Source organism: Pristis pectinata, chromosome 28 (assembly GCF_009764475.1).
Source record: "Pristis pectinata isolate sPriPec2 chromosome 28, sPriPec2.1.pri, whole genome shotgun sequence".
In the NCBI taxonomy this organism is placed as follows: domain Eukaryota; kingdom Metazoa; phylum Chordata; class Chondrichthyes; order Rhinopristiformes; family Pristidae; genus Pristis; species Pristis pectinata.
Genome location: NC_067432.1, coordinates 1,579,096 through 1,592,326, shown reverse-complemented (window position 1 = coordinate 1,592,326; position 13,231 = coordinate 1,579,096). Strand labels below are relative to the sequence as shown.

The following is a 13,231-nucleotide window of genomic DNA, read 5'->3' as shown; positions in this document are numbered from 1 at the left end:
TTCAAGAGAATCTTCCAGAAGCCACTGGACCCTGAACAGATGCAAAAAGCTCACTTGAAGTCTGTTTTGGACCCATTAGTTAATTCCCACTGCCATGTATAAAGGTGGGATGAATTCCTGTGAGTAGCTGAATCTAGAAAGGATGCTCCACAATGTCTCTTGGTCGAACAAAGTTTTTCGCTGTACCTCAGTACATGTGGCAATAATAAACCGACCAACTTGCAACTTGCTTTAATGTGGTCAATAAAGGCCAAGTGTGTTGGTTGATGTTGTTTTCTGCATTTCTTTCTGAGTTATTACACAATGAAGATCCTGTCTGTTGAGCTTCTGAGTTTCCATAATCCACACTGAAATTCGGGAGCAGATCTTCAAGCATTGGTGACAACATTCCCTGTGACAGACAGCAGGAGGACACTTTTGTAGGTCCTGCAATATCCCCTTTCTTGAAGGTGTTCACAATTATGGCATCTGAAGTGCTCTGGCATATCATGCATTTTCCAGACATGGAAGATGAGGTTGTGAATTTGTGAGTGAGGTTCCCCTATAGCAAGTTATAGAATTTCACCTGGCGTACCATCTGCTCCCAGGCCCTTGTTTATCAGTTAACTTGTTGGTCGGGGGGATGACAAGGTTGGATTGGATAGCTTGCTGTGGGATTGTCAAGGACAGAGTCACGGTTGAGTCTTTGTAACTGTTTCCAGTGGAGGCTGATAGTGTCTCAATCAGTTCACCTTTGTTCTTGGCTGTCAGTGGGTTGGGCCCTAGGGTGTTTGGGCCACAGATGGATTTGATGGTTTTGAGGAGTCCATCCTTGTCGTGGAGTTAATAAGTTGGGCCACAGATGGATTTGATGGTTTTGAGGAGTCCATCCTTGTCATGGAGTTAATAAGTTGCCGAATCCACTACCTGTTCTTTAGGTTAGGGTTTCTCTGTTAGACTTCAGGTGCCTGTAGAGCTGTTATATTTCCCTTGAGCAGTGGTGGAGTTTCCAATCCAAGAATACCTCAGGTTTACAATTAATTTGCTCCCCAATCTCTTGGGTATTCTCATCAAACCAGTCCTAGTGTTTTTTTTGGTGTTTTTTCACAGGTTTTAATTATGGTGGACATCAGGGCCTGTGGACACTCTGCAGTGCCTGTTAGTTGGGACTGACCTAATGAACAGATGGTGTTTGGAAAAACACAGGAGATCTGGTATCTCACTAATAATCATGACATATGAATAACCATGATGTGTATGTATTCTTCAGTACTATCAGTGCCACCCAAGGGCCCACACTGCTCACAGCCAAGGTTGGGCACACATTCATCAAGAGCAAGGGTGATGGTTAGTGTCCACTGGAAGGAACGCTTTGGAAAAACAACCCAATCTTGACTCTGCCCTTGACACGCTTGTCCTCGACTCCATTCTGCATCTGTTTCAGCCTTGCCACCTGCCCTGACTGATAAGTCAAAAAGGCCAGAGGCACAAGAGATGCTGGAATCTGGAGCACAAAACAATTGCTGAAGGAACTCAGTCGGCCAAGCAACATCTACGGAAGCAAAAGCCTCCTCTGCATCGGCAAAACCAAGCAAGGACCGTTCAACCATTTTGCGGAGCACCTACAATCTGTCCACAATGGCCATCTTGAACTTCCAGTTGCATGTCACTTCAACTTCCCTTCCCATTCCCACACTGACCTGTCTGTCCTCGACCTTCTCCGCTGCACGGTGAGGTCAAGTGCAAACCCAAAGAACAACACCTTATATTCCACTTAGGTAGTGTAACACCCAGTGGTATGAACATTGAATTTTCTAATTTCAGGTAACCCCCACCCGCTGTGTTCCTTTCCCACTCCTACTGGTCCACTTAGGTTCTCTCTCCCTCAGAGTCAGATTTATTTTCACTGCCATATGATGTGAAATTTGTTGTTTTGTGCAAAGACATAAAATTCTATTAATTACAAAAATAAATAGTGCTTAAAAAAGAAATAATGAGGTAGCGTTCATGGGTTCATGGACCATTCAGAAATCTGATGGTGGAGGAGAAGAAGCTGTTCCTGAATCATTGAGTGTGGGTCTTCAAGCTCCTGTACCTCCTTCCTGATGGTAGTAACAAGAAGAGGGCATGTCCCAGATGTTGAGGCTCCTTAATGATGGATGCTGCCTTCTTGAGGCACCACCTCTTAAAGATGTTCTCAATGGTGGGGAGGGTTGTGCCCATGATGGAGCTGGCTGAGCCTATAACCCTCTGCAGCCTCTTGCGATCCTGTGCATTGGAGGCTCCATACCAGGCTGCAATGCTCTCCACCATACATGTATAGAAATTTGTAAGAGCCTTTGGTGACATACCAAATCTCCTCAAACTCTTAACGAAGTAGAGCCGCTGGTGTACCTCTTTCATGATTGCATCAATGTGTTGGGCCCAGGATTGATCCTATGGGATGTTGTCACCCAAGAACTTGAAGCTGCTCACCCTTTCCATCGTTGAATGAGGACTTGTGTGTTCTCCTGACTTCCCCTTCCTGAAGTCCACCATCAGTTCCTTGGTCTTGCTGATATTGAGTGTGAGGTTTTTGTTACGACATCACTCAACCAGCCGATCTATCTCGTTCCTGTACGCCTCCTCATCACCACCTGAGATTCTACCAACAACAGTGATGTCATTGAATTTATAGATAGCATTTGAGTTGTGCTTAGCCACACAATCATGTTTAGAGTGAGTAGAGCAGTGGGCTAAGCACGCGTCCTTGAGGTGCACCTGTGTTGATAGTCAGCAAGGAGGAGATTACAGATCTGCACTGATCCCTTTGTTCATCTCTCCCATTTCCATCTGTCCATCACTCACACCCATCCACATGGGTTTCTTCTCACCTAGCCTACCCTTCTTATTCCCTTCCCCCATCTGGTCCCTTCTGCCCATCATCCCTCCCATATCTGGTTCCATTAACACCTACCCCCTCCCCTCCTCCCACCTGGCTCCATCTGCACTTTGTTTCTCCGTATCTGTTTCCACCTATCATCCACCAGCCTCGGTCTCTAAACTGCCCCCCTCCCCCACCTGGTTCCATCTGCCTATCATCCCCCACCTTGCCTGGTTCCACCTATCACCTACCAGCCACTGTCTCACCCCTTGCTCTCCCCTCTTTATACTGGTTATCTTCCCACTACAGTTTCAGTCGTGCTGCCAGGTTGTGACCAAAAGGTCGACCAATCCTTGGCTTCCACAGATGCTGTTTGACCTTCTGAGTTCCTCAGTTGTTTTTTGAGTCAAAAGGGCAATTTGTCAACTAAAGAACAAGGCCTTGGGACAATCAGTATCCCTACTGAGGTTCTAAGGAGGTGCAGAGGAACTTCAGTTGAGGCATTATCCGAGAAGAGTGGTCTTTGCTGAGTGTTTAAGACCTTCAACATTAAATTTTCTTGTGGCAACATATGGCAGGTTATGAGGAATGCATCTGCGGATAATTTTCTGAAGCTGGCACTTGGATGTGAAATGAAAAAGTTTTATTCTACGATTGTCTGTGCTGTGCTTAGTTGGAGAGTGGTCGATACTGACACTGGGTCTCTGGAATTGTAACTAAGTAAAAATTTTAAGATAAGTTAAAGATTTGAATACATTGAGCAAAAAGGGAGTATGGTAGATTGAAGTTATCACTAGAATAATGAGTATGGGTAATAAGAGTTTTCCGTTTCTAGACATGGAACGATTTTAACTGGCTGTTCGGATGTTGGCTAAAGCATATTTATGAACATATACAGTTGATTCTTAGTTATCCAGAGTAATGGAGGATTGTGCAGACATGGGTAATGCAAAAACACATTGTCGCATTAAAAATCTAGGATACAGTGCCACTGTGTCAATAAGCTGCAACCTTTCTGAAAGCATTAATCGCTTTTTTATTCATTCTAACTGTACTTCATTTCAATTGCAGTTAATGCATTATTACTGTTTTCTTATGGTAGTTAATTTACTATTACTGCTGTACTCTGAAGGCTTGTCGAATGTGGGCCTTTGAACCTGGCATTGTTAATGTGTAAACCAGTAAATTGGTTGCTGGTTAATCAAGAATCCACTATTTGAAATTGAACAATACAATAGGGTATGGTAAGGAGATGGAAAGTAGATTAAAGTGGTTAAAGAATTGACACTCTATTCTATGATTTCAGTGAGCACATCTACTATTGTACATATTACTACCATTTCATATTACTTGCCAATTGCCAATGATTGTGTCATCTGTTCAATCTCCTTACGAAAGTGGAAAGATGGTTGCTATTTACGAAAATGGAAGTGAGGTCTTCATATTGTGCAAGATAACAGCAGATCAGGAAATGTTTTGAAATACTTAAGCCCTCTGGTTTTGGATATGTTTACTGTTTTAAAGTCTACCCTGAACTTCCATCGTAGAGTACATTTCCCTTGAAGTTTATTGTGACATCAATGCATGCCATGTAATTGTATAGTATAGGAGTGAACTATTATGCTATTTTGTGGTCTTCATTGAAGTAAATGGACTGTTCTCTTACACTTACTATTTAAACTTAACCCAAGTAAACTATTTTGTCATCTCAAAACAAAAACAGTTGCCCTTGCATTAATGAATGGATGGCATTGCTTTCAGATTGTCACCAAGTTTTTTGAAGGTTTATCTGCAAGTTTATCCAGAATAAATGTAAAGTGAAAGTGTATATTGCATACCATGATGAATTTCATTGTAATCATATCTAACTGCCTAGTAGTGATGAATTATACAAATTGATGGGTGAGGTTGGATCTTTGAGCAAAGATCTGCAAACAGTCTTATTCTAGTAATGTTCGCAGACATAATCGGGTACAAGTCAGCACTATCATGATTCATGTAATTGAGAGTGAGATCTTGCACCATTTCCTTCCTGCTCTTTTAATTGGGCACAGTCCTAATGCACGGTTTCGACCCCAGACATCGACATTTCTTTTCCTCCCACAGATGCTGCTCAACACACTGAGTTCCTCCGGCAGCTAGTTTGTTGCTAGCATCAAGAGTAAGTCACTTGGCTCCTCGCATGCTCTGCTATTCAATGAGATCATGCTGAAAACTTGCGATCTGCTGAGAAGAAAAACCATTTCTACTCATATCGGCCTTATTTTTAAATAGTGACTCCAAGCTCTAGATCTTGCCAAAAGAAGAAACATCCTCTCCACATCCACCCTGTCAGGACTCTTCAGGATCTTGCATATTTCAAACTTAATCTTGATGCCTTAGTGCCCCATTCTGTTGCCCTTTCTTCACCTAGGTAGTTTTAATAAAGCTTTCCTTCTCCCTCCACAGGATCACCTCTGGTGAGGTTTAAAATTTTATTCCTACAATATATGAAGACCCATTGACATTAGTTGTGATTAGTAATCATAAGTTAAATTTCCCAATGTTTTCTGACTGAACCTAATTTGACCACCATCATCCTTCAAAACAAATGATTCATTGCTTATCTGAACATTGACAGTTACTGCCTCGTGGTTACTGGAAGACAGCTATGATGAAACATTGAATACTGTTAGGTGTTTGCCGTCTCCTTCTAACTCGCAAAGGCTATGCTAACCTGACATTGAAGCATGAAAGAACATAGCACTTTAATTGGGAAAGGATGGTATTTTAAGCATAAGGTTTTTCTAGTCATGTTCCCTAGTTTGCTAGTCCACGCTTAAAAATGACATCTGTTAATTGTTCATCTGTGTTCTGAAGTCCAGCCAATGTTTAAAAATCTTGCCTGTTGAATTTACCAACTTTTAAAGCTTTTTCAAGCATGTGCACGCTGCGGAATGCTTTTTATGGACATTTTAATTTTAAAAAATATTGAAATTATTAGTTTGCTTTCATTGTGTTATCTTAGAGTTTGATCAAACGGGTGTGCAGCTTAACATATCCATCAGATGAAAGGAATTATTGACAAACTCTAGGAGTTTCAGGAGTTGGTATTCATTTCTTCAGCTCAGTAGAACAGTAGCATGTGAGTTTTAATTCATAATAACTAACTGGTTTTAAAATTCCCATTTTTTTTTATTAATTATGGAAATCAAATTCTCCCTGGTAGAAAATCTGGATTTGAATGTTGATGAATTATCCTTTAGGTTGAGAGGCAGCCATGATGCACACCATTCACACTCACTGTCTGCATGTTCTTTCTTATTTCACTCTTGAACTCATTCCTTTTCATTTTGATTAGGGTGTTCTGGCAAGGCCAGATTTGTATCCATCTCTAATTGCTCCCATGAACTGAGTGGTTTGCTGGAGCTTTCAGAGTACACTTTAAAAACCTACTGCATTATTGTGTTTGTGCTCACATATATGCCAAGCTCATGACAAACTTGCCTCTGAAGAGTATTAACCAGGTGGGCTTCCTAATGCAGTCTGCTGGGTTCACGGACTGCATTGATGATGCTTGTTTTTTTTAACTTAAATCCTTCAAGTACTACGTTGGGATTCGGACGCTGCTTGATCCATAATTCAATGCTCTGGATGTCTATCCATTATTACAACCACCATGCTATCTTATCCCATCTGGATATTTCTGAAAGAAGGGGTATAGTCATAACTGTTTCATCACAAAGCTTATTGGAGATGTACATTTGTGTTTCTAATTTTTTTCTTACTTTGCCAAAGGCTTGCAACATTTCCTGTTGGATAGGAGTGGAATCAAGCAGTGATGTATGCTTTCCTTCAATATTTGCTGACAATCATTTAAAAATCCATTTCAATCTAACCACAGGAGATGGCCACAACATAGAACCTATTAGTCATTTAAGATGTGGTACTTCTAGAATCATAAATGGACTCAACTTTTTAATGTACAATAGATGGCCACCGACGATAGTAAGACTCTGTCTTTAAATTCATCATTGTTGTCTATTTACTGCAGTGTTATGGATCAATGCTCACTTCAGACAACCCAGGTTTGGAAAGACGAACCTCAGACTGTAGTTCAAAGTATTCTTGGCTGTAATAGAAACTGAAAATGCTGAAAACACTGAGCAGGCCAGGCAGCATCTATGGGAAGAAAAACAATTTTGATGTACGAGGTCAAAGACACTGTTCCAACAAATGATAATTGACCAAAAATGTTAACTCTGCTCCTTTTTTCACAGATGCTGCTTGACCTGAGTGTTGACAGAATTTTCTTTTATTTCATATTTCCAGCATCTACACTTTGACTTTCTTAACTGTGACAATATAATGTCAAATATGAATCGCATGACTGAGCAACCAGCTCATCAACCAGAGAATAAGATCCAGCTCACAAACAACATTTTCTTTATAAATTCACATCTTTTTTCTACCAAATTCTTTTGCACAATTCATTTAATTTACTCTGATCACACTGTGATCTTTACTGAAAAAAGTCAGCATAAATAGGTCTTTTTCTAGCTGGCAAGATGTAATAGCATTGGTGCTGGCACCTCTACCTTTTAATTTTTACAGATGATTTGGATAAAGGCGCTGATGGTATCATTGCTAATGTTGCTGATGACACAAAGGGGGACAGGAAAATAAGTTGCAAAGAGGAGACAAGGCCACAAAAAGATAAGTGGATGAAGATAAAGCAAATGGGCTATAATGTGAGGGAAAATATTAATTTGTTCATTTTGGCAGGAAAAATCTAAATCTACAGGTTGAGAGATTGCAGAGCTCTGGGATGCAGTAGGATCTGGATGTCCTAATCATGATTTGTAAAAGGCTAGTATGTAGCTGCTACAAGGAATTGGGCAAGCTAACTGAACATTACTGTTTATTGCCAGAGGAGCTGAATACAAAAGTAGGGATGTTATGCTTCATTTATAATGGTTAATGGCAAGATCGTACCTGGGGTAAGACACAGAGAATAGAAAAGTAAGAGTAGGACATTCAATCTGTTGAGCCTGCTTCATCACAGGCTTGTCACTTCCATCCTTGCAGTGCCTTGCTTCAGGAAGGCCAGTAGTATCATTAAAGATGCTATTCCTTTTTCTCTCTTCTACCTTCTGGGAGAAGATACAGGAGCTTGAAAGCCTGGACAACCAGACTTAAGAACAGCTTCTTCCCTGCTGTTATCTGGTTCCTGAACCAATCAGTTCTTTCACATCCCCTTCCCAGTGGTGCTGCCACGTTCTCGGACTCTTAACTCTACCTCTTGATTATTCCTATTGTCACATCAGCATTTCTTTTTGCACTACTTCGGATTGCACTACTATCTTTGCACCATTTTGTTGTTTTGCAATTGTTGCTGTATTTATGATTGCATTTGTTATTACCTTGTATACTGTTTACACGGTGAGCTTCATTGCACCCTGGTGTATATGACAATAAACTAATCTAATCTTTACAAGTATGGCTGATCCTCCCTCCCAGTACCATATTTTTACTCTCTCCCTGTACACTGTGATGCCTCTGTGTCCAGAAATCTCTCTTTCTCTTCCTTAAATACACTTAGCAATTTGGCTGCCACAGCATTCTGTAGTAGAGGAAAATAAAAATGTTAACTGGTTTCTCTTTCCACAGATGCTGACTGGCTGAATTCTTCCAGCATTTCTATTTTTTGTTTCTGCGGCAGAGAATTCCACAAGTTCACCAATACCAGAGTGAAGAAATTTCTCCTCATCTCAGTCCCAGATATCATACCCTGTATCAGAGTTTAACCCCTGATTCCAGATCTCTTAGCCAAGGGGAAACGTCCTTCCTGCATCTAGCCAGTAAAGCCCTGTAAGAATTTTATTTCTCGATGAGATCTCCTCTTGTCCCAAATTCCAGTGAATACAGATGTAGTTGACTCAATCTGTTCTCATACAAAAATCCCACCATCTCAGAAGTCAATCTGGTGAACCTTCATTGCATTTCCTCAGACAGGTATCCCCTTTTCTTGGGCAAGGGGATCAAAGCTGCAAGCAATATTCATGGTGTGGTCTGATCAAGGGTCTGTATGACTGTGTTAAGTATCCTTGCTCCTGTACTCAAAGCCTCATGGAATAAGGGCCAACATGCCTTTTGAAGCCTTAACTGCTTGCTGCACCTGCATATTTGATATCGGTGACTTGTGTACAAGGACACCCAGATCCCTTTGTACATCCAACATTTTCCAATCTCTCACCATTTCAATAGTTTTCTGTCTTTCCTACCAAGGTGGATAATTTAATGTTTATCCAGATTATACTGCATCTAAAATGTATTTGCCCATTCACTCAATATGTTTAAATCACCTTTACACTTCTTTGCATCCTCTTCACACTCTTAATCCCACCCAGTTTTGTATTGTTGACAACACCTTTTTTAAAAAAACACATTCAGTTCTCTCATCCAGATCATTGAAGTAGATTATGAACAGCCAAGGCCCAAACACCGCTTCCTGCAATATTCCACATTACCACCTACCACTCTGAGAAAGATTTATTAGTCACACATTACAATACACTCTCGCATTTTCGCAACTACTTATGTTTGTCTTACTGGTCAACAGTTCTGTTTGCACTTCAAAATATTGATGTTACATGAGCTACCATCCAATCTGTAGGAACCATTCCATAAAGTAATGTAGAATTTTAGAAGATGACAACCAATGTATGCATTATTTCCATGGCTGTCTCTCAGTACAGGCAACCCCTACGTCATGGGGGTTGCATTTCTGGAAAATAGTCTGTATCACAATCAGAATCAAGTTTGTTATCACTGACTTGTATGTCGTGAAATTTGTTGTTTTGTGGCAACAGAACAGTGCAAAGAATTAAAATTACTATTAATTACAAAATAAATAGGGCAAAAAAAAAAGGAATAATGAAGTAGTGTTCATGGGTTCATGGACCATTCAGAAATCTGATGGTGGCGGGGAAGAAGCTGTTCCTAAATCATGGAGTGTGTAACATTTTATGTAAAATGAAGCTGCGTCATCTGCACGTGCATCAAGAAAAGTGCTGAAAAGAAATTTTGTGCTTTTTCACAAATTCTATGAGAATGAATTTTATTCTGCATCTCAAAATTTTTGGTGGTGATTTGTGAATCCTGTAAGGGCAAATTTTTATTACCTTAATGGTCATACTGTAGGGCGTTGCCTGTTCTCTGTGATAGAGATTATCAAGCCCGTGGAATTATCGGCTTTCAGTCCCATTAATTTCTTCAGCACTATTTTATTCACTAATATCAATTTTTTTTGTTTCTTGCTTATTAGACCCCAATTCCCTAGTGTTTCCAGGAAGTTATTTGTGTTCTCTCTCATGAAAACAGAACCAAAATATTTGTTTAATTACTCTGCCATTTCTCTGTTCCCCATTACAAATTCTCCGATTTATGACTGTAAGTACCTACATTTATCTTCACTCATCTTCTTCCATCCTTGTTGAAGCTTTTACAGTTTTTATGTTGCAAGTTTCTTGTACTGTTTTTGCTCTGAATCTCATGGGCAGCGTAGTGGTCCAGCTGGTAGAGCTGCCATCTCACAGTGACAGACTCAGATGCTGTGTGAAGTTTGCACACTTTCCCTGTAACCGTGTGGGTTTCCTCCAGGTGCTCCAGCTTCCTCCCACATCCCATGTGGGTTGGAAGGTTAATTGGCTGCTGCAAATTGCCCCCAGTGTGAGGGTGATTGGGATAATCTGGAGGAGAATATGTGGAGAATAAAATGGATTAATGTAAGATTAGTGTAAATGGATGGTTCACGGTCAGCAGGGACAGGGTGGGCCAAAGGGCCTGTTTCTGTTCTCTGTGACTCTTATCTATCTCTCGGTTTATTTTTGCTGAATTCAAACCCACTGATAATCCTCAGGTTTGCTAGCGGCTTTGCACAACTCCTCTTTGAATCTAATATCAAATATCTAATAAGGGGAGATTTGATCGAGGTTTACAAAATTATGAGGGGTATAGACAGAGTTAATGTGAGTAGGCTCTTTCCACCTAGATTAGGAGAGATAAGTACGAGAGGACATGGCTTTAGGGTGAAAGGGGAAAGGTCTAGGGGGAACATTAGGGGGAACTTCTTCACTCAAAGAGTGGTGGGAGTGTGGAACGGGCTGCCATCTGACGTAGTAAGTGCAGGTTCACTCTTGAGTTTTAAGAATGAATTGGATAGATATATGGACGGGAGAGGTCTGGAGGTTTATGGACTGGGTGCAGGTAAATGGGACTAGCCGAATAACGTTTCAGCACAGACTAGAAGAGCTGAATGTCCTGTTGTTCTGTGCTGTAGTGTTCTATGGTTCTAAGGTACAGAAGCCTGAAGTGCCACACCTCCAGGCTTAAGAACACCTACTTCCTTTCAACCACTCGGTTCTTGAATGAACCTGCACAACCCCAGTCACCACTTCAGTACAGCAACTGCGACCACTTTGCACTACAATGGCCTTTTTTTTGTTCTGGTTGTGTTCCTTCTTGTATAATTTATGTTTTCTTGGAATGTTGTGTATCTGATGCTATGTGCCTGTGATGCTGCTGCAAGTAAGTTTTTCATTGCACCAATGCATACATGTACTTGTGCATATGACAATAAACTGGACTTTGACTTTAATATCCATAACAATTGTTAGCCATGATTGGATCACCTTTCCTTTTGTTTTTCACCAGAAAATAATATCTAACTATTGCAGTTTCTGCATTTATTCCATAAATGTTAGCTATTGCCTATCTACTGTCCTGCCTTTTGATGAAGCTTCCCAGTCTTCCATAGCCTACTCACTCCTTGTAGCTTTAGAGTTTGCTTTGCTTAGATTTAGGATTCGTTTCAGAATGAGCTACTTCACTTTCCATCTTAATGAAAAATCTTATCATGTTGTGGTCTCTTTTCCATAAAGGACCTTCCACAACATGATTATTAATTAACCCCTTCTCATTGCATGATACACAGTCTAGGATAGCTAGTAGCCTAATTGCCTCTTCAATGTCCTGGTCTTACAAAAAAAAACAACATCCTGTGCACATTTTGGTAATTTATTGCTGTGCCATTCTTAAGCAGGAGATGGATAGATACTTGATAAGCAAGTGGGTAAAAGTATACTGCAGATACCCCAAAAGCAATTGTGTTCTTGCAGGTTTTTTTTCAAGTCAGTCATTATCATGGTCTGAAGGAAATCACAGTTTGAAATTATTGCAGGATTGATGATCATTCAATAGATGTTGACTCCATATGCAAGGAATGAACATCTATTGAATGGTGACCAGTCCTGCAATAACTGGAAGCTGTGATTTCCACCTCCACCCCCCCCCCCACCCCCCAAGTGATTAGAAGAGTTTCTTCAGTTTTGAATGAAAATTGGATGCTTATCAAATGGAAATAGAGATGAGAAGTAGTTGTACAAAGAAAATTAGATATTTATTAGAGTTGTGAGAGAGAGGTCTAATACAGATTATAAAACTTAAGAAATTCATAATGAGTGTGAAATGATAATTATTAAGAGCATGGGGAAAAATTGGAAGACATTAGTTTCAATCAAACTTTTGTTCAAATGTGGTATATATTATTACAAGTAGATCTAAAAGCTAATTTAGTCATATCCTTCTACAATTTTCTTTCAGTGTAGTTTGTGGTTAAACTATAATGGAGAGGAAAAAAGCAGAAGTTGTAGGCCCAACAGCAATGTGTCTTGAATTGCAAAATGTTTGTTTATCCATCTGTGATAACATTATAAAATTGAACTTTATTATTACCTAAACAAATCCATAGCTGTTCACTCCTCTACAAATTATTTCTGACATAATTTTACAATTAAAAGTTAAGAGCAAAAGTAATGTCTAAATATCATTCTAGGGAGACCAAAAAAGGTATTAAGATTCAAAACATAAGTAAATAAGTTTTCTACTGAGTTAAAGGTCTGAAGTTAATGTTAGATTAAGCCTCCAGGATTGAATGAAGTAGGTCTTTGATAAGCAGGGAACAGGGAATGTTGGAGCTGGAAGGGTGCAAGTCGTCACTCAGTAAAGGGCAATGGGAACTTTGTATGCTCACCTGGTACCAACAACAATATAGATTTTCTTTAAATCATGCTCTAGATTGCAAAAGAAAAGCATCTGGCAAATTTTTAAATATTGGCAATTTTAAGAAATTGGCTGAACACCAATTATAAGTCAATATTATTAATTGTTGTTGTCCCTGCAATTGTTTTGAGTTTGTTGTGTATTAATTCTGAGTTTGGTTGTATGTCACTGGGCCATTCAAGGGTTTTTGGGAACTGTAGGCTGCACTGGAAGAAGAAAGTGGTATAAACCAAACATTGACTGTGACACCTTTAGAAAGTTGTTAGTAGTTGTTGATGGTGATTCAGT

The 13,231-nt window shown here is 39.9% G+C and overlaps 1 protein-coding gene across 8 annotated transcripts in view; it reads left to right on the top strand.

Annotated features, from left to right (window-relative positions):
• dennd4a (DENN/MADD domain containing 4A) overlaps nt 1-13,231 on the top strand; it is a 149,644-nt gene that overhangs the window by 16,629 nt on the left and 119,784 nt on the right. The window contains exon 2 of one of the 8 annotated variants that reach the window (XM_052040677.1): nt 4,949-5,003. The exons of the other annotated variants lie outside the window; for them this stretch is intronic. The gene's annotated coding sequence lies outside the window, so the exon portion shown is untranslated. The remainder of the gene's footprint in view (nt 1-4,948; nt 5,004-13,231) is intronic. 8 annotated transcript variants of the gene reach the window in all.